This window comes from Eschrichtius robustus, chromosome 11 (genome assembly GCF_028021215.1).
Source record: "Eschrichtius robustus isolate mEscRob2 chromosome 11, mEscRob2.pri, whole genome shotgun sequence".
NCBI classification, from domain to species: Eukaryota; Metazoa; Chordata; class Mammalia; order Artiodactyla; family Eschrichtiidae; genus Eschrichtius; species Eschrichtius robustus.
Genome location: NC_090834.1, coordinates 61,686,140 through 61,713,257, shown reverse-complemented (window position 1 = coordinate 61,713,257; position 27,118 = coordinate 61,686,140). Strand labels below are relative to the sequence as shown.

At 40.5% G+C, this 27,118-nt stretch overlaps 1 protein-coding gene across 2 annotated transcripts in view; it reads right to left on the bottom strand.

The window, feature by feature from the left end:
- Positions 1-22,579, bottom strand: part of FAM168A (family with sequence similarity 168 member A) — a 212,312-nt gene extending 189,733 nt beyond the window's left edge. Inside the window, exon 1 of one of the 2 annotated variants that reach the window (XM_068554505.1) lies at positions 22,308-22,579. The gene's annotated coding sequence lies outside the window, so the exon portion shown is untranslated. The remainder of the gene's footprint in view (positions 1-22,307) is intronic. The other variant, XM_068554506.1, reaches the window with a different exon arrangement.
- Positions 22,580-27,118: the final 4,539 nt, after the last annotated feature.

The following is a 27,118-nucleotide window of genomic DNA, read 5'->3' as shown; positions in this document are numbered from 1 at the left end:
AACTCTATCAGTTTAACAGCATCAACATGAAATGTAACAAAATAGCACTAGAAGTTGGCCATCTTTTATAAATCCTGTGGCCAATGATGAAAGCATCAAATTATCCCAATAGTTCAGTAATAGAGTAAGTCAAGAAGGAAGGAAGCCAGCACTTATTGAGCCCCTACTATGTTACAGGCTTATACTAGGCACTAACCCTAAAATCCTTTTAATGTGGGTATCATATCCCTATTCTGCAGATGAGCAAAACGAGGCTTATGCAAGGAGTAACGGTTAGCCAATGATGGTTAAAAGGTTTATCCAAAACCATCCAATAAGTGGCAGTGCCCAGATTTTAAAACCCAGTTCCCAAACTACAAGTCTGAGGTTATTTCCAGTGACTATATCATGTTTTGGCACATGATATAGTGCCAAAATTTTAAAGAATTCCTAAAACAGAGTATGTCTGGAAGGCCTTTAATTTTGGTAAGATAATCAAAATACTCCATGAACCTTAACTGCTGTAATAATATAAGATTAGATGACACATATAACACTACTATATATAAAATAGATAACCAACAAGGACCTACAGTATAGCACAGAGAACTTTACTCAATACTCTGTAATAACCTATATGGGAAAAGAATCTGAAAAAGAATGGATGTATGTGTATGTACAACTGAATTACTTTGCTGTACACCTGAAACTAACACAACATTGTAAATCAACTATACTCCAATATAAAATAAAAATTAGGGCTTCCCTGGTGGCACAGTGGTTGAAAATCCGCCTGCCAATGCAGGGGACACGGGTTCGAGCCCTGGTCTGGGAAGATCCCACATGCCGCGGAGCGGCTGGGCCCGTGAGCCACAACTACTGAGCCTGCGCATCTGGAGCCTGTGCTCCGCAACATGAGAGGCCGCGATAGTGAGAGGCCCGCACACCGCGATGAAGAGTGGCCCCCACTTGCCGCAACTAGAGAAAGCCCTCGCACAGAAACAAAGACCCAACAGAGCCAAAAATAAATAAATAAATAAATAAATAAATTTTAAAAAATAATAATAAAAATAAAAATTAAATTTTAAAAAATTAGATGACAGGAAGAACAATCAGATATACATCTGATGACAGGTACTAATTCATGTACAATATATTACTGAGCCAATCACTGTAATATCTAAGAGCTGAAGAGAAACTTTAATGTATCTTCAGAATATCTTATGCTATAATTGAAAACCTAACATGAGGTTTGAGTCCGGTAAACTGCCCACCACTTATTAACTGAGATACCTTAATTTGGTTACTTAAATTCTCTGAATTTAGGTTTCTGCATATGTAAAATGGAAGAAACAATACCTACCTCTCAGGGTTCCAATTAAGATTTAGAGATAATGTGTGTATCACCTAGGACAATGTCTAGCACATGGTAGCTAGTCTCATCCTTTGCCCTCTGTGAATACTCCCAGAAAAAAACATGTAGATGAAAATTAAAAACTCAACTATATGATTTTCCAAACAGAATGGGATGTTTGGTACCATGGAAAGTAAATATTCAGGTGATTGAAAAAAAAATTTTTTTTCTTTCAGATATTTTGCCGTTGTATAGACAAAACCTTAAAAAAAAAATTCCATATGACAATCAAAAACAAACTCAGCTTTTTTGCCTTGAATCCCTAAGCAGAATTTCTTGCCTGTTCAGAAGATCCTCTAGTTACCTAGTAACCACCTGCCAGCCTCAAACTAAAGAAAATTGGCTCTGCACTGGTCTAATTACCCAACCAGCCTGAACAATCTAAAACGAAGTGTGGAATAAAGAGAATTGTCAGCCAGAATGTTAGTGAAATTATCCACAACAGGAGACCTGAGAATCCAAATACCACCGGGCAGTATTTCCATGAGAATAAAATCACAATTTATGAGCCCCGCAAATTATACCATTATTAAAACAAACATGCCATTGAGGCTACAGCTATCAGATAAATGGCTTTATTGTCCCCATTGTTTCATCTACTGCAGCAAAGAGGTGCAAACTGAATGAGCGGTTACCAGAAGCTGCAATTTCTAGGAAATTACAATGCAGACCTCCATCTTAAAGCTCCCTTTGTGTTGGGCTGTAAACGCTCTGGAGGGGAAGAGGGGAACGGAGAAACAACTCTTCTCCACTGCCCCCAAACAAAAAGTTGCTGACAACTTTACAAGCAGAACTCACCAATTACCCCCACATTTTCCTATTTGTTTTTCCCCCCACTAGGTCGTTCCTGGGCTCACCCAGGAAGGAAGAATCTGAACTTAGCAATCTACTTTATTCACTAAGAAGCCTTTAGACAATTCTCCAACCCAAATAAACACAGACAGAAGAGACAAGGAAAATGGACACCGGTTTCCCTGGCTCCCACAATACAAAGTACCTTCAGCTACAGCAATGAGAATTAATGAGAAAGTACAAAAACATGGCATCAGTTCCTCCATTAGGAAAAAGAAAATCCCTTTACAATAACTGCTGGCATCATAAACCTCGAGCTGCATTTTCAGACTTAAATGGGAAATCTGAGACACCACCTAATGGCTATCCTGGGCCAAACTGTATCATGGAATGGGGAAGACAAAAGTAATCCCTTCAGTAATAGTTCACTGAACTCCACAAATCTACCAATTTTGGAAATGGAAGGAAAGAAACTAGCATCACTGGCTATCTGCTATTTGCCAACCACTGTACACACATTATTTCTAATCCTCACAACAACCCTCAGAGGAAGACCAGATATCCCTTATTGACAGGTGAGAATTTAAGGCTCAGAGAAAATAAATAACTTGCCCAAGGTCACACAGCTACTAAACCAAAATTTGAATTAACGTTTCTCTGACTTTAAATTCTAAGCACTTTTAACCTTTGGTTTTTGCTTTTTTGTGCTACCTATTAGTAAAACCTAATAAAATATACTTTAAAAAAAACACAAACAAACCTCTAGGATATCAAATTTAAATGCTACCTGAACCTTTCACAAAGTTCTAACACAGCAAGGCAGTCACGGGACAATGCAGATGAACTATGACGTCATCATACAATTCATTTTCAAAATTCTCCTTTAATCCTCCCAACAAATTTGTGTGGTATGATCCGCCCCAACTTTACTTTTATTTATTTATTTATTTATTTATTGTCTGTGTTGGGTCTTTGCTGCTGCATGCGGGCTTTCCCTAGTTGGGGTGAGCAGGGGTTACCCTTTGTTGTGGTGCGGTGGCTTCTCTTGTTGCGGAGCACGGGCTCTAGAGCGCAGGCTCAGTAGTTGTGCTGCACGGGCTTAGCTGCTCCGTGGCATGTGGGATCTTCCTGGACCAGGGCTCAAACCCGTGTCCCCTGCATTGGCAGGCGGATTCTTAACCACTGTGCCACCAGGGAAGCCCAGCCCCAGCTTTATATCTGAGAAAACTGAGGCTCAGAAAGATTTTACAATTTGCCCAAGGCAGCATGGAAACTAAAACCCAGAACTTTGACTACAAGCTCATTGCTCATGCAGCTTTATCACAATGCCAGACTTAAACATAGGCATAAAGAACTCAAAAATCTGTGGTGGAGTTCTTTGCTTATTTATGAAGAACATCTGTTCATAATTAATAGCATGTGGAACATTGGGCATGGAGGAGGGAAGGAAGGAGTATCGGAAAGCCCTTTAGGTCCTCAAGCTGCCTAATCTAAACTTTCCTATTTCAAGAAAGCTCATTCAGTAAGAGGGAACACAAGGTCTAGGTGATAGAAAAGCATTTTGGAGCTCTGACTCCTAAATGTACTCTGGGCCGGCGACTTCCAGGGACTGAAGGCCAGCTATGAGTCAGGCACCACGCTAGGCTCTTTCTACACACTGTTCCTCATGGTCCTTTGGGCCGGTGATAGAAATCCCTATTTTACATGTGAGTAAACCAGTTTGAGAGATAAAATGACTTCTCCAAAGTCACCCAACTAACACAGTGGCAGACTGGGGATCTAAGTCCTGATTGCTCTGACTTCAAAACCATTGTCTAATCTATAATAATAATAGAAGTAAAAAGTTATAAAAGGCAGACCAATGTTTGCTTGGATGAGGGATCAGAGAGAGCAGGAAGAAGGGACTGCATAGGGGTACCAGGAAACTTTTGGGAGGCGATAGATATATTCACTACTTGAATTGCAGTGATGGTTTCACAGATGTACACACATGCTAAAACTTAGCAAACTACATTAAATTTGTGTCATTTACTGTTTGTCAGTTTTACCTCAATAAACCTGTTCAGGAAGGAAAAAACACATTGTTCTTTTTACTAATCACTGACCATGACCCCAGAATATCTGCCCTTAAATTGTGTCTAATCACAAAAAAACCAGGCCAAAGAGTTCTTTCCCTAACCAATTTAGTTGAGTTTATATAAACTATTAGTAAAACATCACAGAAAGGAAGTTTTAAATACCTAATAGTAATAGATTATTTCCAAACACACTCTACAGCACTTCAGAATACGTATCCAAACAAATAAAATGTTAATTACAAAATGCAGCCTGGTAAAAGGATAAAGAGTAATGGCATTGCACAAAGCTGGATTGAATCCCAGGTTTCAAGTGAATCTATTCAGGGTGCTAAATCTGTATCCAGTTCCTCATTTATAAAATGAAAGTGATAATAACAATGCTACCATTTATTGAAATCGTACCATGTGCCAAACACCAATCTAAGCACTTTATGTAATTATCTCATTTAATCCTCCCAACAACTATACATTGTAAATACCACTATATCCCCATCTCATAGATGGATAAAATAAGTTACAGAAAGATTAAGTAACTTTGAGGTCATACAGCCAGTGAGTGCAAGAGCTGGGATTTAAACTCACCTTGCAAAATTATTCTGAGGAATGAATTTGAAGAAAGAAGTAAAATACTGTAAGTCTTAGTATAGTACAAATGATAGAAAGTCCCCTCTATTCTTTAAGCAAGTTTCTCTAAAAGAAGTCTCTTGTATTGAAAGAGGAGAAAATTTGTTTTAAAATTCTACAAATTAAACTTTTAACTGATTATGGCTAATAGTATGCACTTTACCCATTTTATCCCTAATTCTCAGTCTGCAAATTACTATTATTTTTCTCTGTTTTATTGATGGGAAAAATGCAATTCTGAAATGTTAAATAACCTTTAATAGTGGCACAGATATAAGTCTCCTGACAAGAAATGGAGCTCTTTCCAGTTTGGCTTATTGCCATCCAAGTCACTCAGAACCACACTCAGTACTTTTTCAGAGACCACTCCTTAAGCATCTTAAGCAGTATCTTCCATAGCAGCACAGAACCAAAGTTTCATGGATTCTGGACTTTAAAAACTCTTTGCTCTAAATCATGATGTTTATACAGTGTTAATGCTTTATAAATGACATCTATACACTAACATACCCAATCTTTTTCTTTTTCTCATTTCTGGTTTGAGTAAGAAAACTTATGCTCCAATCTGTCAAAATACTATTATCAATGAATAAATAAAACACAAAAACCAGGATATAGGGACTTCCCTAGTGGCGCAGTGGTTAAGAATCCACCCGCCAATGAAGGGGACACAGGTTTGAGCCCTGGTCTGGGAAGATCCTACATGCAGTGGAGCAACTAAGCCCGTGTGCCACAACTACTGAGCCTGCACTCTAGAGCCCGCAAGCCACAACTACTGAGCCTCTGTGCCACAACTACCGAAGCCCATGCACCTAGAGCCCGTGCTCCACAACAAAGAGAAGCCACCGCAATCAGAAGCCCGCGCACCACAACGAAGAGTATCCCCCGCTCACCACAACTAGAGAAAGCCCGCGCGCAGCAATGAAGACCCAACGCAGCCAAAAATAAATAAATAAATAAATAAATTTATTAAAAAAGGAAAACAAGCAGGATATAATATTTGTTGCGCACATTTATGAAATTCTTTCACATATATTAAATCCTCACAACTTTCAAAAGCAGATACAGACATGGTCATCCTCACTTTACAGGGGAAAAAAACTGAGATTCAGAGTGCTTAAACAACTTGCGCCAAGTCAGACAGCTAGTAAGTGGCAGAGCTGGGGTTCAAATCCAGATTTTATGACCATATATCCAGAATCTTCCACACACAAGACCTAATGTTCTTTCAGAAATAAGCTCAGGTGTCTATTCCTCCAAGAACTCTTCCCTGAAAAAGTCATTAACACCTCCCTCTCTGCTACTTATTCTACAGCATGTACCATACACTGAACTGTAATGTATTTATTTATAGCTTCTCCCTTGCACCTGGGAGTTCCTTGGAGACAGAGACCACATCTTACTCATCTCTGTGTATCATCAGAACCTACCTAGCACAGAGCCTGATATCCATGTTAACTAAATGAATGCAAGCATAAATGATTATTTCTGCCTGCTACTAAGACTCTAATCAACAAAATTTTTTCTGGAAGCCATAATTTAAATCACGTCTCAGGAACTATGAAGGGCTTAATAAGGCTTAAAAACCCTACATTTCTTAAAGTCTCAGTCATCCCACCACCATAAAAGTCAAATCCTATATTTAGGCTCAAAAAAATCAAATGCATAAGCAGAGTACCTGTGGTTTGGTTTCATAACACTCATTTTATGTTACCTAAAAGTCAAAATTGACAAAGAAATTAATAAAGAGGAAACTTGGAAGCGGAGAAAAGAACTAAGAGTTAGAAAAGCAATCATAACGTCCCAACTTCTCCATTTACCAATGTGATTTCATTCATTCCAAGTGAGATTCCAGGATCTGTCACAAATCAAGTTCTTTATGAAGATATACATGTCTAGTGTGTACACCATTCTACTGACCCAGCTATGGGCAAAGAATAGAGGATGAGTGTGAGCTGAAGTATAGTGGACACAGCACAAGGGGAGGCAGGGGAAGGTGCAATGGCCACAAAAGAAAAGTCATTCTACTAAAACTCAGCCTAGAACAACATGGTTGGGAAGTTACAGTGCTAACAGACCAGGCTGAAACTATGGATTCACTCAACAAGACCTTACTGGTGCCTATTCTGTGTAAGGTCCAAAAATGAGCTCTTGAGGATAAAAGGATGATTAGATGCAATCCCTGCTCACTGCAAGTAGAGGAGACCAATAAATAATAAATGGATAATTACAACCCAGAGATAGGGCAACCCAGAGACGGGGCACCCAATCCCAACCCGGAGAAGTCAAGGAAAGCTTTCTGGAAAAGGTTAACTCCTAGGCTGAGTCTTAAAGGCTGAGTAGGAGTTAGACAAGTTAAAAGTTAAAAGGAGATGTCCAGGCCCAGAGAGGAGCATGTGCAAAGACATTAAAGCAAGAAGCTTGGCACGTCTGGAGAACTGCAAACACCAAACAATATACACATCATTAGTACTAAAGGTAAAACATGCAAGCTGGGAGGAGAGGCAAACAATGAATGACACTGGAGAGAGTTTGGGAGAGAACACTGAGCTAACTGTCTTACTAAAAACCATACTAGGGAACCCCATCTAGGAGACAGTGACACTTGATTGAAGGGCAGGCAGGCTTTCAGATATGCTCATTTAGAATGGATAGTTGGTTTTCTCCTCCATAACTCCACAGCCTGATCAAAATGTACTGTCAACTATACTTCAAAAAAAAAAAAAGTTCTGTCAAAGCCATAAACCTCAAAAGTATGGATAAAATTACCACCAACAAAAATAAATGCAGAAAAATTCAAAAAACACCCTCCTCCTTTGGTTCTGGGGCAGAGTACTATGGAGAAATATTTGATCCCCTCAGTAATGAGTGGTATAGTTAGAAAAAAAATTTAGAAAGGGGCATTTCTCACATTCACTGACATTTTTAATTTAGAAAGAACTATCAACATCAGTGAACTCTCCAAAACAATTCAAACTGTTTCAACTAGACTAAAAAGTTTAAAAAGTTGATGGAGAGCCAAAAGCCATACTATACCTGCATTGGTTCACCAACAAACCCAGGCAAACAGCCAAAATTATAGACCTTCGCTGCCAGGAAGACCAAGTAAACTACACTCAGAAAACAAATTCCAAAAAAAAAAACCCAATAAATTCAGTGCTTTATTTCTCTAATAAAAATGCTTTAAAAGCCAAAATACTGTTCCTTCTTCACATGCTAAAAGTCACACTAAATCCATGCTTCATTCTAGAAGAATAATATGAATAACAGCTCCCATTTATTGACAGTAATATATACCAAGCACTGTGCTAAGTTCTCTATATGAATTGTCTCATTCAATCCTCACAACTACCTAGGAATTATGTACTATTATTGCTGTCCTTCCCTTTTTAAAGATTAAAAAAATGAGGTACAGTAAAGTAACTTGCCCAAGGTCTCACAGCTAATATGGGGGAAAACAAGGGCAGCATAGATATATTACCTATTTCTGAAGAGATTATTGACAATCTAAGGAAAATTCATCCCATTAGATCTCTTCAATTCCTAAATATCCAAATTATTTAAATAGTTTCACAGAGTCTATCATTAAGAAGACTGACCCTTTCCCCACAACAACAAATGGTGACCAGACCCTACCATGCACCAATCTACACAGTAGCCCAGGGGTGTTAGGTTACATCCTACTCTGTAAAAACTGGTTCACTCATTTAGCACCAACTCAATTATTCAACAAAAATGTACTAAACCCTACTAGGTTCCAGGTATCAAGGATACAGAAATAATCAGTGACACACTGTCCTTGGAAGATAGCACAGAATATAGGAAAGACCATTCATAGGCTATGGAGGTAGCAAAGTCTGCGAATAAATCCCACTCTAGTCACTTACTGGCTGGTGGGCCTGAGTAGGCTCTACATCTCTGAGCCTAAACTTTCTCATGTGTAAAATAAAATAATTATGGCCACCCTACAGTCTAATGGTGAGCTTAAATAAGTTACCACACATAAAGGGCCTAGCACAATGCAGGCACACAATGAATGTTAATTCTCCTCCCCCTAGAACTAAGGTTCCAGGCTGTATAGGGGTGTTGGCTGAAAGGTAAAACAATGCTCATTATTATGACTTATTTAGCCAACCTCCTCCATCCCCCTCTGCCCAATCATAGTGAAAAACCAAAGTCATTACACAACAAGATCACCTGGCTGTGGCTTCATCTGCATCTTTTTCTTTTTCTACTGCAAATGCTCCAGGTTAAGGGTAGGAAGACACAGAATCACTTTTATACACAGCTATGCACAGTTCCCTAAAGACCACTTCATGCCTTTCTTTCAACACAAGTGGTGGGACTTCCCTGGTGGTCCAGTGGGTAAGACTCCGTGCTCCCAATACAGGGGGCCCGGATTCGATCCCTGATAGGGGAACTAGATCCCGCATGCATGCCGCAACTAAAGATCCCGCACACCACAACAAAGGATCCCGCATGCTGCAACTAAGACCCGGCACAGACAAAATAAATAAATAAATATTAAAACACGCGCGCGCGCACGTGCACACACAAGTGGTAAAGAATAAGCATCAAGCCCAATGATTTTTTTCTTTTTTTTTTTTGATGTGGACCATTTTTAAAGTCTTTATTGAATTTGTTACAACACTGCTTCTGTTTTATGTTTTGGTTTTTTGGCCACAAGGCATGTGGGATCTTAGTTCCCCAACCAGGGATCGAAACCGCACGCCCTGCACTGGAAGGCGAAGTCTTAACCACTGGACCGCCAGGGAAGTCCCAAGCCCAATGATTTTCTAACATCCTGACAAAGCTGTAAAACTGCTCAACTCTAAAGTTCTACTAAGTGAAAGACCAACTGCATTCATGCTAGCTTTCAAAGCAGTACTTTTAGTAAAGTTTTAACAAATCCACCTATTCCTTCAATAAGAAATCAGTAAAGCCTGGAAACATAATTATACTAATAAATAAAACTATATCATCTTGTATTGAATTAAGGCAGTGACATCAAACTGTAATAGTGTCATTGCATTCTACATAGCCAGGCCAAAAAAAAAAGAACTATTTTGAGGTCTTGCTGAAGCCACAAAAATCTCAGTCCTTAACTACACATTTTTCTGCATAGCAAAGTAAAAGAGTTATCTCAAGGAAAAGCACTAAGGCACTTGTGCAATTAAGTTGCAAGCTGAACTACCTGCTTTTTTTCATGAAACACCATTTTTACTTGAAAGAACAACTGCCAGACAAACTGATTATTCAGACTTGGATGTTTGGCAGACATTTTTTCAAAAATGAACAATGTGAGACTGTCACTTCAAGGAAAACAACTGTCAGTATTTGTTGCCAATGATAGAATTTAGGCTTTCAAGCAAAAACTACAGAAGACTTGTCTGATGAAATGGGTAGAGATATTAACAAATGTGATTTTTTGATACTGTATAATAAAATACGTCAACATTTTAGAAGATCTGCATAACTCAATGAACCAATGTTTTCAAAATGACCAAAGCATGATGACACAAAATTATGCATGAGTAGAAAATCCATTCAAAGTACACAACAGACCAATGGACTTTAGTGTAACAGAGTATGAAAGGCTCACTGATATGGTTTCAGATTCCACAAGATAATGGACCTCTAAAGAAACTACCAACTGACAAGTTTTGGTGTAGTATCTAAAAAAAGAATATCCATAGTTATCTAAAAAGTCAGTCAAGGGAATTCCCTGGCAGCCCAGTGGTTAGGACTCTGTGCTTCCACTGCCGGGAGCCTGGGTTCGATCCCTGGTAGGGGAACTAGGATCCCATAAGCCTCTCGGTGCAGCCAAAAAAAAAAAAGCCAATTAAAACATTCCTCCTGGAACTTCCCTGGTGGCAAAGTGGTTAAGAATCTGCCTGTCAGGGCTTCCCTGGTGGCACAGTGGTTAAGAATCCGCCTGCCAATGCAGGGGACACGGGTTCGAGCCCCGGTCCAGGAAGATCCCACAAGCCGCGGAGCAACTAAGCCCATGTGCCACAACTACTGAGCCTGCACTCTAGAGCCCTCGTACCACAAATACTAAAGCCTGCACGCCTAGAGCCGGTGCTCTGCAGCAAGAGAAGCCACCGCAATGAGAAGCCCGCGCACTGCAACGAAGAGTAGCCTCCGCTCGCCGCAACTAGAGAAAGCCCGCACACAGCAACGAAGACCCAACACAGCCATAAATAAATAAATAAATAGATAGATAGATAGATAGATTTATTTATTAAAAAAAAAATTCCTCCCTTTTCTAGCCACATATATGTGGGACTGGATTTTCTTTATATACCACCAACAAAACAACCAGTTGCAGCAAACTGAATGTATCCAGTCAGACAGTGAAGAGATTTGGAAAAATTTTAAATATTATTCTTCTATTTTGGTGGAATATAGCTATTTTCATTAAAATATGTTAACATTTAATAAGTTTATTATTTTTAAATGCACAGGTTTAATTTTTAACACAGTAAATACTGGTAGACACAACCCACAAACAAAAGCTCTTTGGGGTCTTTAATAGGAAAAGTGAAGACGCCAAAATGTTTGAGAACTATTGCTATATAGCAATGAGAAGGATAAACTATTGCTACATACAAGAACATAAATGAACCTCACAAACAAAGTTGAGTGCAAAACCCAGTCATACCTTATAAAAGTTCATAAGTAGGCAAAAACAATCTATGGTATTGGAAGGCAGCATATTCGTTACCCAACCAGGGACTGAATCCAGGCCACAGCAGTGAAAGCACCGAGTCCCAACCACTGGACTGCCAGGGAATTCCCAACGTTCCCTTTCTTGATCTGAGTGCTGGTTACACTTTCTGTGCACTTTTTCTTGTATATATACCTCAATACAATTTCTTTTTAATCTATATTTTCTAAACAAAAATACACCCATACACACACCTGCTTTAGGCTCATGTGAAGAAATTTTGTTAGCACTGGTCAGGGTAGAAGTAGGGTATTTTTTTTTTTAGACAGGTTTTCAGGTGATTCTAATGTGTAGCCAAGCTACTGCTCACCTAAGTAGGTTGAAAAATACTGATCTAAGAATTTAAAACCAGGGAACTTTTACATACAACACAGTAAAAAGAACAAGGAGTTTGGAGCAAGGTAGATCAGGTTTTTAATACAAGCTTCTCTTCTTTTACTATGTAACCAAATGCAAGCAAGCTACTTAATCCCTATAGGCCTCAGTTGCTTCAGCTTCCTCTTCTGTAAAATGGGCACAATACCCTAAACAGGGTAAATGTGAGGATTAAATTATATAAGGGAGAGAAAGCACCCAGCATATTGCCTACCACAGATATTCAAATATTAAGTCCTTTCTGTCTTTCCATCTTCATCTCCTACTAGTCCTAAGGCCAAAAATAAATTACCCTCTTGACTCTTGATTTCTTCATCCTTAAAATGAAAATAATGCTACATGACCAACCTATGCACTGTAGATCAAATAAAATAGTATAATTATATTTGCAGAAGTATAAATAGTGTAGCTATATTTACAGACAGGGATTTCTGCTACCAACTCAAAATAAAAGAGAGAGGACAACACATTAGAAAACTAAGATAGGGAGTTCCTTGGTGGCCTAGTGGTTAGGATTCTGGGCTTTCACTCCCATGGTCTGGATTCAATCCCTGGTCAGGGAGCTGAGATCCCACAAACCGCGTGGTGCGGCCAAAAAAAACAAAAACAAAAACACAATGCTTGAAAAAAAAAAAAAAGAAAACTAGGATATGTATATAAAGCTATAAAACAGAAGCTAGAAAATATGAGCATCAGCAGAAACTATCAAGCCTGAAGGACATGATCAGAAGCCAAATCAAGATTATAATCTCTAGTCAGCCAGGGATTGAAGCTTACTGTGAAAAATATATCAGCCCAGGGTTCCTTCAGAATGTCTGTATCTAAGAAAAAGCACAATCTATAACATCATAAAAATAGGCATATTCTGAAAGTACCCAGACACCTGCCTAACAGGAAAAAGGCAGGGGAGCTGTATTGGAGCTTTATAAACCAAGGTGTTTCCATAGCATCTTTATACAGAAATCCATGGCCTAGGGACTTCCCTGGTGGTGCAGTGGTTAAGACTCCACGCTCCCAATGCAGGGGGCCCAGGTTCAATCCCTGGTCAAGGAACTAGATTCCACATGCATGCCACAACAGAGGAGTCAGCGAGCCACAACTGAGGAGCCTGCCTGCCGCAACTAAGACCCAGCACAACCAAATAAATAAATAAATAAATATTTAAAAAAAAAGAAAAGAAATCGATGGCCTATTTAACAAAATAAACTTTTAGATAAACAGAGTAGTTTGACAAAAAAGATTCTCTACAATTATTTTCAGTACTAAAGATGTGCATTATTTCCTAAGGAACTAAATTTTATAATAAACAAAACAAGAAAAATGAATTTGCTTTAGCCTCTTTGCTCTTCACTAGGCTACAACTTTAAGGGACTTCCCTGGCAGTTCAGTGGTTAAGATGCAGTGCTTCCACTGCAGGGGGCTCGGTTCAGGGAACTAAGATCCGCAGGCCTCGCGGCAGAGGGGGGTGGGGGGGGACGACAAAAAAAGTCTACAACTTTAAGTCTGATTTCTGATAACATACCAGTGATTGTCAAGCTATGGCACACCCATGGCCTGTTTTTGTATGGCTTGTGAGCTAAGAATGAAACATAGGAGGAGGGAAGAAGGGAGAAGATGGGGAGGGGAAAGAGAAGGAGAAAAAAATAATAGAGACTGTATGTGACCCACAAATCCTAATATATTTTTTTTACAGAAAGCATTTGCCAACCCCTGAGCACACCATCTTGCTGTCTTCTACTTTTGAACCTTGTGCTATACACCATCATCATCAAAGCCTTTATCGATCCAATTAAATTCTAAATTCCATTCTAAATAAATAAAAACCTACATCTGGAAAAACACCTATCACCTTACTCCTCGTTAGAATATCATACTACTGGTTTGTCATCTCTCCTTACTATGTTCAGTTCAAAAATTAATCATTCACTACCTGCAAGGCACCCTCCAGGACCTAGGACTTTATAAGATGACTAGAACACAGCCCCTGCCCCCAAGAAACTTACAGTTAAGTGAAGGAGCAGACAGAAACAGTCAATTTTCCTAAAACAGGGCAAGTATCAATATTATGACAGAGGCACACACTGGATACTCCCTGTGAACAAAATGGGGGCACTTATGACAACCTTAAGGATTCTGTAAGGTTCCTTAGGGCAGATGCACTTAACCCAGGGGGATGAATAAAAGGAGAAACAGCATGAGCAAAGGTGTGAAACTGTAAAATATCTGTAGAAACTACATGCTACTCAGTATTACCAGTGATGGGAGATCAGGCAGAAGGAGTACATAAGGACAGGTCACAGAAGGCCTAATATGTCATGCTAAGGAGCTTAAGACTTTAGAGCCAATGAAGGGATTTAAGCAAGGGAGTGATGTGGACATACACACCACTGGGTAGATGTTCTGGCTGCTGGGTGGAAGACAGGTTTACTACATGGGTGATATACAAACTAGTTAGAGGAGGCTACTGCTCTTGTCTAGGTAAGATTAGGGCCTGAACTAAGGGGATAACAGTAGGAAAGGGGAGATGAGTTTCAGAAATATTTAGAAGGATTTATTTTTGGCTATAGAGATAAGGGAGAAGAAAAGACTAAGAGCACAGATTCATATCTTGAATGACTGGATGAACAGCAGTGCCTTTAAGTTAGGACAAAACTACAGGAAGAGATGATTTTAACTTTTGGGGGAGATACAAAAGGGGAGAGGTCAGAAGAAGGAGATGGGGAAAATGAGTTGTTCTGGACCTACTGAATTTAAGGACCATCAAAATGGATGTATGCAGGTTGCCAGTAGACAGTGAGATATACAAGTCTAGAGCTCAGGAAAGAGGTCTGAGCTGGAGATAGAGATTTTGAGAGTCATCACCATACAGCAGCAGTTAAAGCCAACAGAGTGGGCAAGACTACTCAAAGAAAGAATCTTAAAAAGTCCAGTGAGTCAAGGAGCCAACACTAAGGAATATCAACATTTACTGAGAAAGCAGAAACAATAAAGATCTCTTCTTAAATATCAGGTAGTTTCAAAAACTTCAAAAATCTCTTCCTGGGCTTCCCTGGTGGCACAGCGGTTGAGAGTCTGCCTGCCAATGCAGGGGACACAGGTTCGAGCCCTGGTCTGGGAAGATCCCACATGCCGCAGAGCAACTAGGCCCGTGAGCCACAACTACTGAGCCTGTGCGTCTGGAGCCTGTGCTCCGCAACGAGAGGCCACGACAGTGAGAGGCCCGCGCACCACGATGAAGAGTGGCCCCCGCTCACCGCGACTAGAGAAAGCCCACGCACAGAAACGAAGACCCAACACAGCCAAAAATAAATAAGTAAATAAATTTATTAAAAAATATATATATATCCCTCTTCTAAAAAAAAAAAAAATCTCTTCCTGCTAAACAACAGACTGGAAAGAACAACCATGAAATACATTCATTAGTACAGCTCATCTAATGGACAAAGTAAAGATTAAGGAACTCAGTAGGGGGAGGGCTTTCCAGGTGGAAGGCACAACATATGGAAAGAATAAGGGCATAATAGTACAGCATGCCTGGGAATTTGCTTATTTGGTTTGTTTTTTTTTTAAAGGGAGGGGAGAATCTCTCCCCTTATTTTTTTCTTTTTAATTCATTTATTTTATTTATTTATTTTTGGCTGCACTGGGTCTTTGTTGCTATGCACGGGCTTTCTCTAGTTGCGGCGAGCAGGGACTACTCTTCGTTGTGGTGCCTGGGCTTCTCATTGCAGTGGCTTCTCTTGTTGCAGAGCACGGGCTCTAGGCGTGCGGGCTTCAGTAGTTGTGGCACACGGCTCAGTAGTTGTGGCTCACGGGCTCTAGAGCGCAGGCTCAGTAGTTGTGGCGCACAGGCTTAGCTGCTCCGCAACATGTGGGATCTTCCCAGACCAGGACTCAAACCCGTGTCCCCTGCATTGGCAGGTGGATTCTTAACCACTGCGCCACCAGCGGTTAAGCCCCTGTTTATTTGGTTTTACAGTAGGCATACATGCTAGAAAGCCCGTAAAAAGAGGTACAAAGTAAGGCCTGCAAGAACACTGGGAGGGAAAAATCAAGGAAGATTGTGCTGTTGACATCATGAAACATTCGTAACCTCTACTTCCCCAGTACATCCACATATCCTTCAGGTCTCAGCTCAAGCATTAACTCCCCCAAGCATCTCTCTCTTCCTTGCTCCCTCAGGCAGGTCAGGCCATGTCAACCTCCATCCTCCCCACGGCCCTTGCCCAGGTCCCCACCGTAGCAATTATTCCATTATGCTACAGTTATGTGTGACATGTCTGTCTCCACACTAGATTAACTATAAGCTCCTTAAGAGGAGGGAATTTTAATTTTTGTATCCCATACTCCCAGCACTCCCTGACTGTCATCTAATAACCACTCAATAGATACTTGTTGAACAGATGTCTTAAACATATCTGTCACACACCCAACTACTAGCTCCTTGGCCTTGGAATTCGTTGAGGATTTACATCCTTTGTTTTGCTTTACTTATGATAATTTTAAAATAAATTTATATTCCAAATGTAAAATGAGTGAGGGGAGATAACAGCAGCAGGAAAAGACTGAATAATAAAAGAATAGCCTGGAGGAAAAGTTAGCTCTAAACAATTCATAAGTAAAATAAAAATAACAACAGTAGTGTTTACCATATTAAGCACCAACTACGTATGTGCCATTCAGTGTTCCGGGTTCTTTGTCCTTCTTATCTCATATAATCCATTAACAACCCAACAATTGAGTATTATCTCTCTTTTACATATGCATAAATAATCCATCTCACTGTACTACTCTACCCTGTAATATGTTACAGGTAGAAAACTAAGAGGGTAATGACTGTATTTGTCAGGATAGTGAAGAGCAAACGTTGTATACTGCATTCTCCACTTCAAAAAGCGTCAATTGTTTCATTTTGAGCAAGCCAGCACAGTCAATGTAGAACCAGGTCCCATAAACTCACTAGGAGAAAGTCCTCTAGCACCCTCTCTGTCCCACTATATCCAACAATCTTCAAGTTTTAAGGGAGAAACTGTGAACTGATCTTCATGTATTCCTCCTCCACTGGGAGAAGAACCCTTTGGAAAGGCAATAAACCAAATATGACAAGCTTTTCACCTCTGTGTGGGGTGCCCTGATTTCATTTTTGTAAACTAGAGAGGAAAAAACAAAAAACAAAAAAAACCCCAACTTTTATATAGTCCTTTACAGTTTAAAGAGTATTTTCACATTTATTACCTCATTTGAGCCCCACTTTACAGGAGAGTAAACTGAAACTCCAACAGATTATTAATGCATTTGGATTTCACATCTCTTAGACAAAAAATTCTTGGGGTTTAGGCTGCTAAGCTTCTGATATGCATAACTAATGATTTCCTATTCATGGTACACTCTGTACATCAGAGAACAGACCCTCCTGTACAATCAGGTCAGGACCAATGTACCAGGCTGCCTTTATGCAAAAAGAAAGATGCACAGAAATTCTGATCAGAAGAGTTAAGTGACTTGCCAAAACATGACATGAAGCTGTAAGCTGGTATTACAAAGAATCAGTATCTAGTAAATAAAAAATCCGCCAATAAGAAAAAACTCTTAAGATGCTGTTCTTTCACAGCTCACAAAGGCTGCTACTACCCTCTCCCATTCCTATTTCCAAGTATGATTGATCCACATCTGGATAATCTGATCATCCATAAATGCAAACTGGCTTCCTCTTGCCATCTAGAATACCCATATATGTATGTACATGCATACTTACAGACATATACTAAAGAATATATTTTTATATGTGTATATATAATATACATACAAATAAGAAGTGCTGCTGAGTAATGGGACTATAGACAATAATATTGCTTCCTTTTATTTTTCTGTAATTTTCAATTTCTGCTATGAGCATGTTATTTTAATTAATGGTGGAAGAAATAAAGCTCTTTTAAAATTAAAAAATAAGGATAATAAATAAGAAAAAAGCAAGTCACAGAAAAATACTTACACTATGATCCTATGTATATAAAGTTATAAAGGTACAAAATATATTGTTTAGGATACATACTTGTTTGGTAAAACTATTTTTAAAAGCAAGGGAATGATTCACACAAAATTCAGGAAAGTGGTTACTTCTGAGGGAGAAGGACAGAGATTCAATCAGGTGGGGAATCACAAGAAGCTTTAAAGGTACTAAAAATCTCCTTTTTGTTAAACTGGGTAGCAAAAACATAGGCCTTCAATTTGCTATCATTCTTTAAATTGAAGATCTATATTATATGCACTTTTATACATATGGTTTATCTCACAATTTAAAAAGAAGATATAAACAGGGTTGAAGAATCAGAATTTCAGGGCTGTAACCCAAACTCTTCCACTCACTGTGTAATCTTAAGCAAGTCATTTTACCTCTCAGCAGTTTTTCTTCTTATTTTATAGATGAGGAAACTAACAGCTAATATATGTTTAGTACTTTACTGTTTGAAGTTCCTAGACTAGGGACTTCCCTGGTGGCGCAGTGGTTAAGACTCTGCGCTCCCAATGCAGGGGGCCTGGGTTGATCCCTGGTCAGGGAACTAGATCCCACATGCATGCCGCAACTAAGAGTTCGCATGCCTCAATTAAGGCGCATGGGCTTAGTTGCAAGCTGCAACTAAGACCCGGCACAACCAAATAAATAAATAAATAAATATTTTTTTTAAAAGTTCCTAGACTATAGTACCAACATACAAATATGCAGATAAACTGTGAGATAATAATACAAAGTAATACCTCCTTACTAAATAATAGATCATAATACTAAGAACTCAATGGTAGGACACACAAGGCTATTCACATTCTAGTCTCTTCTATCTAATAGTAATATCTAATATTTTTTAATGTGTACTATGTAACACACTGTATTAAATGCTTACCATGGATTCTTTTGTTTAATCCTCAAAACAACCCTATGAGATTAGTTCTCTTATGCCCATTTTACAGATGAGACCATTCTGCCCAAGGTCACATAGCTAGTAGTAAATGGTGGACAGACTTCAGAACCCACACTCCTGACCACTACGTTAGTTTTGCCTCACTTTTCTCACGACATTTAAATCATCTATCTCTCCCATGACACTGAAAGCTCCTTGACAACTGTTTTTTGTTCATTTTTTTACAATTTTAACTGTATTTAATCGTACAATTTAGTGCAAGTAAGTACATTCACAATGTTATGCAACCATTACCACTAAGTATGAAAGGTTTTTAATGACTTTACTAAAATCACTAGGTTATCAAGTGGTAGAAAGGGGATTTGAACTCAGGACTCTCAACCTCTAAATTAACAAGCTATTCATTCTACCAAGGTACCTGTCTACCAATACCTCCACTGCTCTCCCCTTGTCACCAGAATACTGGAAGAATCTAATGAGGTGAAGATACTAAAACACTTTATATACATTTCTACTGCACAGGTGAACACAGCTGTGAGGGGGAAAAAGAAAATCCACCAAGACATTTCTCCCAAGCGATTACTTTTCATTCTGAGCTCTCAAAAGCTAGGGCTTTTATATAAATATCCCACCTCTAGATCAAGCCTGTAGATCCACAAAAGCAACGTCTGGACCCCGGAGTAAAGTTATGAGGAGAAATGCTTGCATTAGTTAGATTACTCTCTCATCAAATTATGGGTAACTGCTCACACCGGATTTTTATTGCAATACAGAAAGCTTCCTCATAACAAAACACTTTCAATTCCAAGGATAAGTCCAACCTTCAATCATTCTGCCCATTTTGGAGCTACAAAAAAAAAAAAAAGATTCTTAATATTGGGTATTTTCATGTGTTCAATTGTGAAAGCCAAGGAAAATGGTTTGTTTACAAGCTGAACCCTGAAGCTTGAACAAAAAAAGAATTATTTTGATCCCGTTGGTGCCTTACATCCCTCTTTACATCCCTCCCCATTTTTTCCCCAGTCTAAGCTCTAATCAACAGCCACTTCATGTTTAACATATCACAGTTAATGCAATTAAGTCCAGAAAACTATTTTCCTAAAGATGTTTCCTCCATCAACACCCTTCTCTACCTTCCAGCATCACTCTTCTGCCATGAGAATGAGCATATCATTAAGCTTTAAATAAAATTTCTGATGAATAGATGGAGGTATTGTTTTTGTAGTTAATGGAATACGCTTACATCTCCTAAAAAAAATAAAATAAAAATGATTCTTTATGTTTTTATCCACATCTGACAGAATTCTAACCACCTGAATTCCTTTAGAAGAAAATTCAATCTACAGAAATATAGTCCAATTATTTTAAATCTTATCAGGTAATGTCAAAAGAGAATCAAATGAAAATACCAAACTATCTCACCAATGAATATTTATGACATTTCCATATTTTCTGTCTTCTCTCTGTTTACATAAAACGGTGGTACCCAGATTCATCTCTGGATTATTAGCCTGCAATACAATGATGGGCCTAATTGCCTTGAAAACCAGGACACCAATAAATGGAGTCTTCAAGCAATCAATTTTAAGAGGAGGGGGAAAAAAAGGCCTAAGCTCTTTCTGAATACATGCACGTTGCCTGACTGGGAAATAAATTCAGCCTTGTATTTTTCAGTCTCATTCATCAGTTCTCAAGCAAGGAATGCTCCCTTAACCACCTCAAGCTCATCAAATCTATTTAATACCAAATTCCAGGACTAATTTTTAAATGCACCTGGAGGAGAGAGGAAAGGAGAAGGCAGAGACATCAAACAGAAAGACATCTATCACATTCCAGTTTCATCTTCTTCACCTTTAGTTACTGGAGTGGGTTTTTCTCCCCCAACTTTCTTTTTATAATACATGAATAACAGAAGATACTTTCTCCTCCTCAAAAAAAAAGAAGATACTTTCCCCTCCTCTATTCTACCTTAACTGAAGCCCCTCTCAACTTTACCCTTTGTGTTGGTTTACTTCCAAATATGATACTAATACAAGTGAAACAAACAAAAACTAACAGCTTAAGAAGTCCTCTAGAAAAGTCTTTTATGTACCTTCTCTCTCCCCAACCACAGCCTCCAAAGCTGTCCATTTAAGTCCAACCCCCAACCCTCTTGTGTCTCTTGGAGGCCATTTCAATCCTTCTTCTCCAGAAACATCCAATCCGCCTCTTCCCAGCACTGCTCACTGCCCCTCTCCATCCTCCCTGCCCCCTCCATACTAACAAGCCCAGGTTTCCCACTCCTTAATTAGCCCCATCTGCTACCTCACTATCAGCAACCACCTCTCCAGTCCTACCAGTTCATCTCAGACATTCTTTCTCCAAAACTCCCTCTGCCACCTTGGCCAAGGGACATTTTCTTCAAGATACCATCCCCCAACCTTGCTCACCACCAGCCACTATTCTTTCAGTGAGTCCAGCCCAGAAGCATCTTCTGTGCCCTCTGCCTTCACCCTGTACCCAGGGAGCCACCAGTGGTTCTAAGATCACTCTAAATCCCATCCCACTGTGCTCCCCCCGCTTCCCCTCCCCGCCCAATTTCAATCCTTGTCCGCCCATTTTGGGCCTAACTTCTACTTTACCCCCTCCTGCCAGCTCACCCTCACACTCCCCTCATTCAAAGTCCCACCCCCACCAGCTCCTATTCCAACCTCCATGAGCACTCCCCAGGAAAACCCCGAATTCTACCTCCTCTGCTCTCCTAACCCACGCTATTCCATAAAATCTCAACAAATTCCACCACCCCCAGATGGCAAGCGCCCACTTCAAGCTCAGGTCTCAGCCCATGCCAAGCCCCTCCTCACCCCCGGCTCCTACCACCTCTATCAGCCTGCCCTAGGTCCACCCCAAATTCCACCCTCCTGAATTAGTCACCCCCCAGGGTCCTATCCAACTCTGCAGTCGCACTCTCTGTTACAATCAACCCCTTATCCCGCAACCCGGCCCAGATCCCAAGCTGTCAATAGCTCCAGGCCAACCCCAAATCCACCACCCTCAGTCAGTCCCCTCCCCCATTAAAAGCCATCCCACTCCTGTCTCAACATCCATTTCGCCCAAAACCATCCAAATTCCACCCCAACCCTACAGCCCCACACTCCTGTCCCAGGTCGTTCCCATTAAAAGTCCCCTTCCCTTGTCTCTCCCCCCCCAACCTGCTTGTGTCCCACCCTCACCCCACCCCCAGCCCGCGCCTGGACAAGTCTCCCCAGCCAGCCCGCCGTTCCATCGCGACCTCAACCCCCTTCCCCCAACCCGCGAAGGGGCTCCGCAGCCCCCACTCTCATTCTCCCCAGTACCACCGGCCCAGGCTCAGGGAGAGCGGACCGGGGTAGGGTTGGGGGGGGTGGTGATCTCCTCACCGGCGAGCCGCTGCAGGCGAAAACGGCGGCGGCGGCAGCTGAAGCGGCGATGCCCTTGTCTTCTCTGAAGGCTACAGAGGCGACGCTCTCGCTCCCTCACCCGTGTCCAGTAAGGTGGCGGATGGCGCGCAGGGACTGGGAGCCTCCTCCTCCTCAGCGACTCGGGCTCTGAATCCTCTGCAGTAGCCGCCGAGGAGCCCGACGGGTGGGGGGAGGGGACGCTGGGCTGCGGGCGAGGAAGGAGGAGGCTGAGGGAAGCGGCGGCGGACCGCTGAGAAGGGCTGGGAAGGAGGAGCCAGCGCAGCGCCGCGACACGTCCCACAGCCTCAGCCCGCCGGGACCACAACTCCCGGCATGCCCCACTCCGGCCCGCGCGCAGCCTGCGCCTCCCGGCGCGCGCCCGATGCGGAGGGACCATTCCCTCCTTGGTCTCAGACAATGGGATAAAGCCAACCATCCGCGGGTGGCTTTTGTAGACTCAAAGACCACATAGGAGGCAAGTTAGGCACCACAGCGGCCCCATCCCCCAAGGGACAGTGATAGCGGCGTCTCCGACTTCTTTACGCGCGCGCACACACACCCACACGGAGCCCCGCCACCACCTCCCGCTGGACTACATTTCCCAGCATGCCCACAGATCTCGCCCTCCTTCCGGACCCTTCTCAGACCCGGTACTACAGTTCCCAGGGAGTGTGGTCCTTGCGAAATGCTGGGAGATGCAGTTCTCAGTTCTTCCTCCATGTTAAGAAAAAGAAGTGAAAGAGAGGAAAAAAGGAAGGAAATATGTCAACCCACCGAGAACAGGCCTAGATTGGCTAGATCACCTGGAAGTCTGTACTTTCTTCGCAATACCCGTTGCCACTGTCTCGCACCAGAACTAATGCAGCAGCCTCCTTCTGCTCTCCCTGCAAAACTGTAGACGATTTGGCAGCTTGAACCCAAATATAAAAAGAGCGTACTTCTTGACCCAGCTCCGCTACTTTTAAGAATTTACCTTAGAAAGATAATCAAACAATTTGCAAAAGATGAATGGACAAGGTTGTTATCTGAGATTGTTGATTATAGTGAGGTAAACGTAAATGTCCTTCAACAGGAGCTGGTTAAATTATATATACAAACAATGCATTACTAAGCAGCCGTTTAAAATAATGATATGGATCTTTTTCTTGACATCAAAAGCTATTCACAATTTATTCTCGAGGGAAAAAAATTGATAATAGAATAGCAAGTTTAGAATGATCTAATTTATATGGAGCTTGAGACAATGTTCTATAAGCATAGAAAGATTTCAGGAAAGAGGTTCCCCAAAATAACATCTGTGATTATCTTGGAGTAAAGAGTGTCAGATTTCAAGTAACTTTCATTTTCATATTGCCTGAATTGTTTAAAAAGAGCACATAACTTTTTAAGCTATAAAAGTATTTTCAAAAAATATAATTTTCAAATCCAACAACAACCTGTCTTTGCTACCTAGAAGCTTTTCATGGCTTTCTATTGCCCTCAGTGGTGCTCCAAAACGAGGTCTGTCTGGTTTTCCTGGGAGCTCAACATTTCCACTAATTAAAACAAATAATGGTGGGGACTTCCCTGGTGGTCCAGTGGCTAAGACTCCAAACTTCCAATGATGGGGGCCTGGGTTCAATCCCTGGTCAGGAAACTAGAGCCCGCATGCGGAAACTAAAAGATCCTGCATGCTGCAATTAAAAGTCTTGCGCTCAGCAACAAAGATCCCACGTGCCACAACTAAGACCCGGCACAGCCAAATAAATAAATAAATAAATATTTTAAAAATAAATAAGTAAAACAAATAATGGTGGTCACTTAACAATTCACAAAAGAACATTAAGTTAGTAGGGAGGATTTTCTCAATTTTCATTCTCTTCTCAAATTTTTCCTTCTTCTGGTCTTTCCACACCCATTTCCTCCTTTTCTCCTACTCATTCTTGAAACTCAAGCCAAAGTCCTACCTTCCCTAGAACATATATTTTAGGCATACTGATTTTCCTTGTGTCTGAATTCTTCTAGCAATGGTTTCTAATCTGTGAGCCAGAGATCACTGTGGGGAAGAGGAATGAAGAGGGAGAAATAAAGTTATTGTAAAGGGTCTACAAAGCAATATTTAAACGAAGCATTGTCTATAGACTGAAGAAATAAGTCTTACACTTAAAAATTGTTTCCATCTGGGACTTCCCTGGAGGCCCAGTGGTTAAGACCCCACGCTTCCACTGCACAAGGCACAGGTTCCATCCCTGGTGGGGGAACTAAGATCCCACATGGCACGGGGAAAAAAAAAAAAAAAGAAAATTTGTTTCCTTCTGTGTCCAGCTCTTCTAGAATATAGAATATAGTATCAGATGATCTGTGACTTAACATAAATCTGGTATTCAATTACAATATTTTAGATTTTATGTAATTATTCCTCACCGTTCTGCAAGAAAACACCAGAACATTCGAGCTCCACTAGCCAGCCTGCTGGAGAAGCACAGGCCTATCAGAGAAAGCCCAGATTGCCTGAATCAAAGGTTAACTTGGTCCATAGTCCTGCTGCAATCTCTTCAGCAGCTTCACCCCACCTAAATCTAATTACACTCCTATGCCTTATGACTCATTTTCCCCAAATACATCAGGCACTGTCTTTTTCAGACTACCTCATTTTTCATCCTATTCTCCCAGCCTTAAAATTCCAGGTCCCCTCCCCCCCCAAAAAAGTCCTATATCCTCTGCTCCCTTCTCTGAGAATAATGAGAAATGTGCCTATGAAATGTGGGCTATGTCCCTTCCCCTCTCTGAGTGTTGCACTGACCATCCCATCTTCTAAACCCACTTCACTCCTTCTCCTCCTCCTTTTCTCCACTTCTCCAACTGGCAGACAGTGGGAGATGGGCAATCAAAATTAAAAGGGACGGATCTGTCCAGCAAGGAAAGCATATCTGAGCTAGGGGAATAGGTATGAGGAAGCTTACCAGACTAGGGATCTGGTAATCAGATCCTAAATTAGACCTTGCCATGAACATGCTGGGTGACCTTTAGTAAGTCCCTTAATTTTTTTTTTTTTTCTGAACCTCATGTTTACGTCTGTAAAATGAAAGGATGATTCCTGGCATGTCACCTCATAACGTTATTAGGAGAGTCCAATAAAACAGTGGATATGAAAGTGCTTTGAAGACTGCAAATTGCCACTTACAATCCAACCCTTCATCTAATTTGAGAATTCTCTCTCCAAATCCCTGCATCTAATTCTTGGCATGTAAACTTTTTACTCAGAATTACATTATTATTAATGAATTTATTAAAGTATTTAAGGAATTTGCTCTATTAAGCCAATTCAATTTCTTGATAAATTTTCTATATAGCACAGTTAAACAATTTCTGACTTTCCTAGATTTTTTTCTAAATTGAAATTGCATAAGATATATCCTTTTCTCTATCAGTTTTATAAGAAGATTTGATTCATCTGTTATCTTTTATCTTTATCGATTTTTACTGATTATTGCTTCAGCTGTCATGAAATTTCTAGTCATTATTTCCACAAAGTCCACCTTTTCTTGGAAGCAATTTGAGCCATTGGCAGTTTTATTTTGTGTTGATTATTTCTACCAAGTGGAATTTTCCCAGGGGTCAACTTTGCAATGTTCAATGTTACCAACAAAGATGGGATCATTCAGTTTGCTTTTCCATCCATAAGAAATTTTTACCACGTGTAGTTTTAGCCATTGTCAGTTTTATTTTGTGTTATTTCTACCCGTCCAATTTTTTTTCTGCAACCCAACAAAAACAAACTCAGGGACAAAATGACAGTGTCAAAACACTATCCTTTGCCTGTTACTATCTGATTGACTCAGACTGTGAAATGGTTTTGTCCCAGCTATGTTAATGAGCTGGCTTTGAGCTCTCTCTTTCTCTCAAAGCACCTCTTTAGGAGCCTTGGCACACAAGTGTGGGCTGGAGTATTACTTTAAGAATGCCTCAGAATTGCAGGAAGATGGATGTTAGAGACCATGTTAGGAGAACCAATCTTTAATCAGCCAGGTGCTGTGCTGGTGTCTAAGATCCATTATCTCATTTAATCCCACAGCCTAAATTTCCTTCACATGGCCATTTTATGGTAGAGGAAATTAAGACCCAGAGAAGGAGATATTGGCCACGTTAGGAACAGAAACCAGGCCCTGGTTTAATTCTCAGTGCAATTTGAATGATTATAATTTCCAAAATTATCTAATTTAATTTTAAAACTTTTGCACTTCTCCTGTTGTTTGTTTGTTTGTTTTTTGGCTGAGCCACACGGCATTTGGGATCTTAGTTCCCCAACTAGGGATCAGATCTGTGCCCCTTGCATTGGGAGTGCAGAGTCTTAACCCCTGGACCACCTGGGAAGTCCCTGCACTTCATCTTGTTGGAAAATTAAAATTTTTGAGTTTGACTCAATCCTTGAGTTGAGGATACAAAGCAAGAGGAATATGTGGATATAAACAAAGCATTCTCAAAGAGCTTTTTGTGACAGCAAATGAGACCAGGAGTGTGAAAATGTTTTGTAAATGACCCAACATTGGGCAAATGGATGTTTCTGCCATTTGTGATGAAGGCTGATATATAAACCTGTTATGCCAGCTTGGAAGAGTGCTAGAAAACTAATAGCACACTCCTGACATTCAGTAGATGAATGTCAAATGCCCATCCTAATATTTAATTCTAAGAGCCAATAGTAAAGGCATAACATTGCATTCTGCCTATCCTTTAAGACCTAATTCAGACATCAGGAAGCCTCTTCTGACCCCCCAGTTAGGTTAGGAGCCCACTCAGCTCCCACAGCC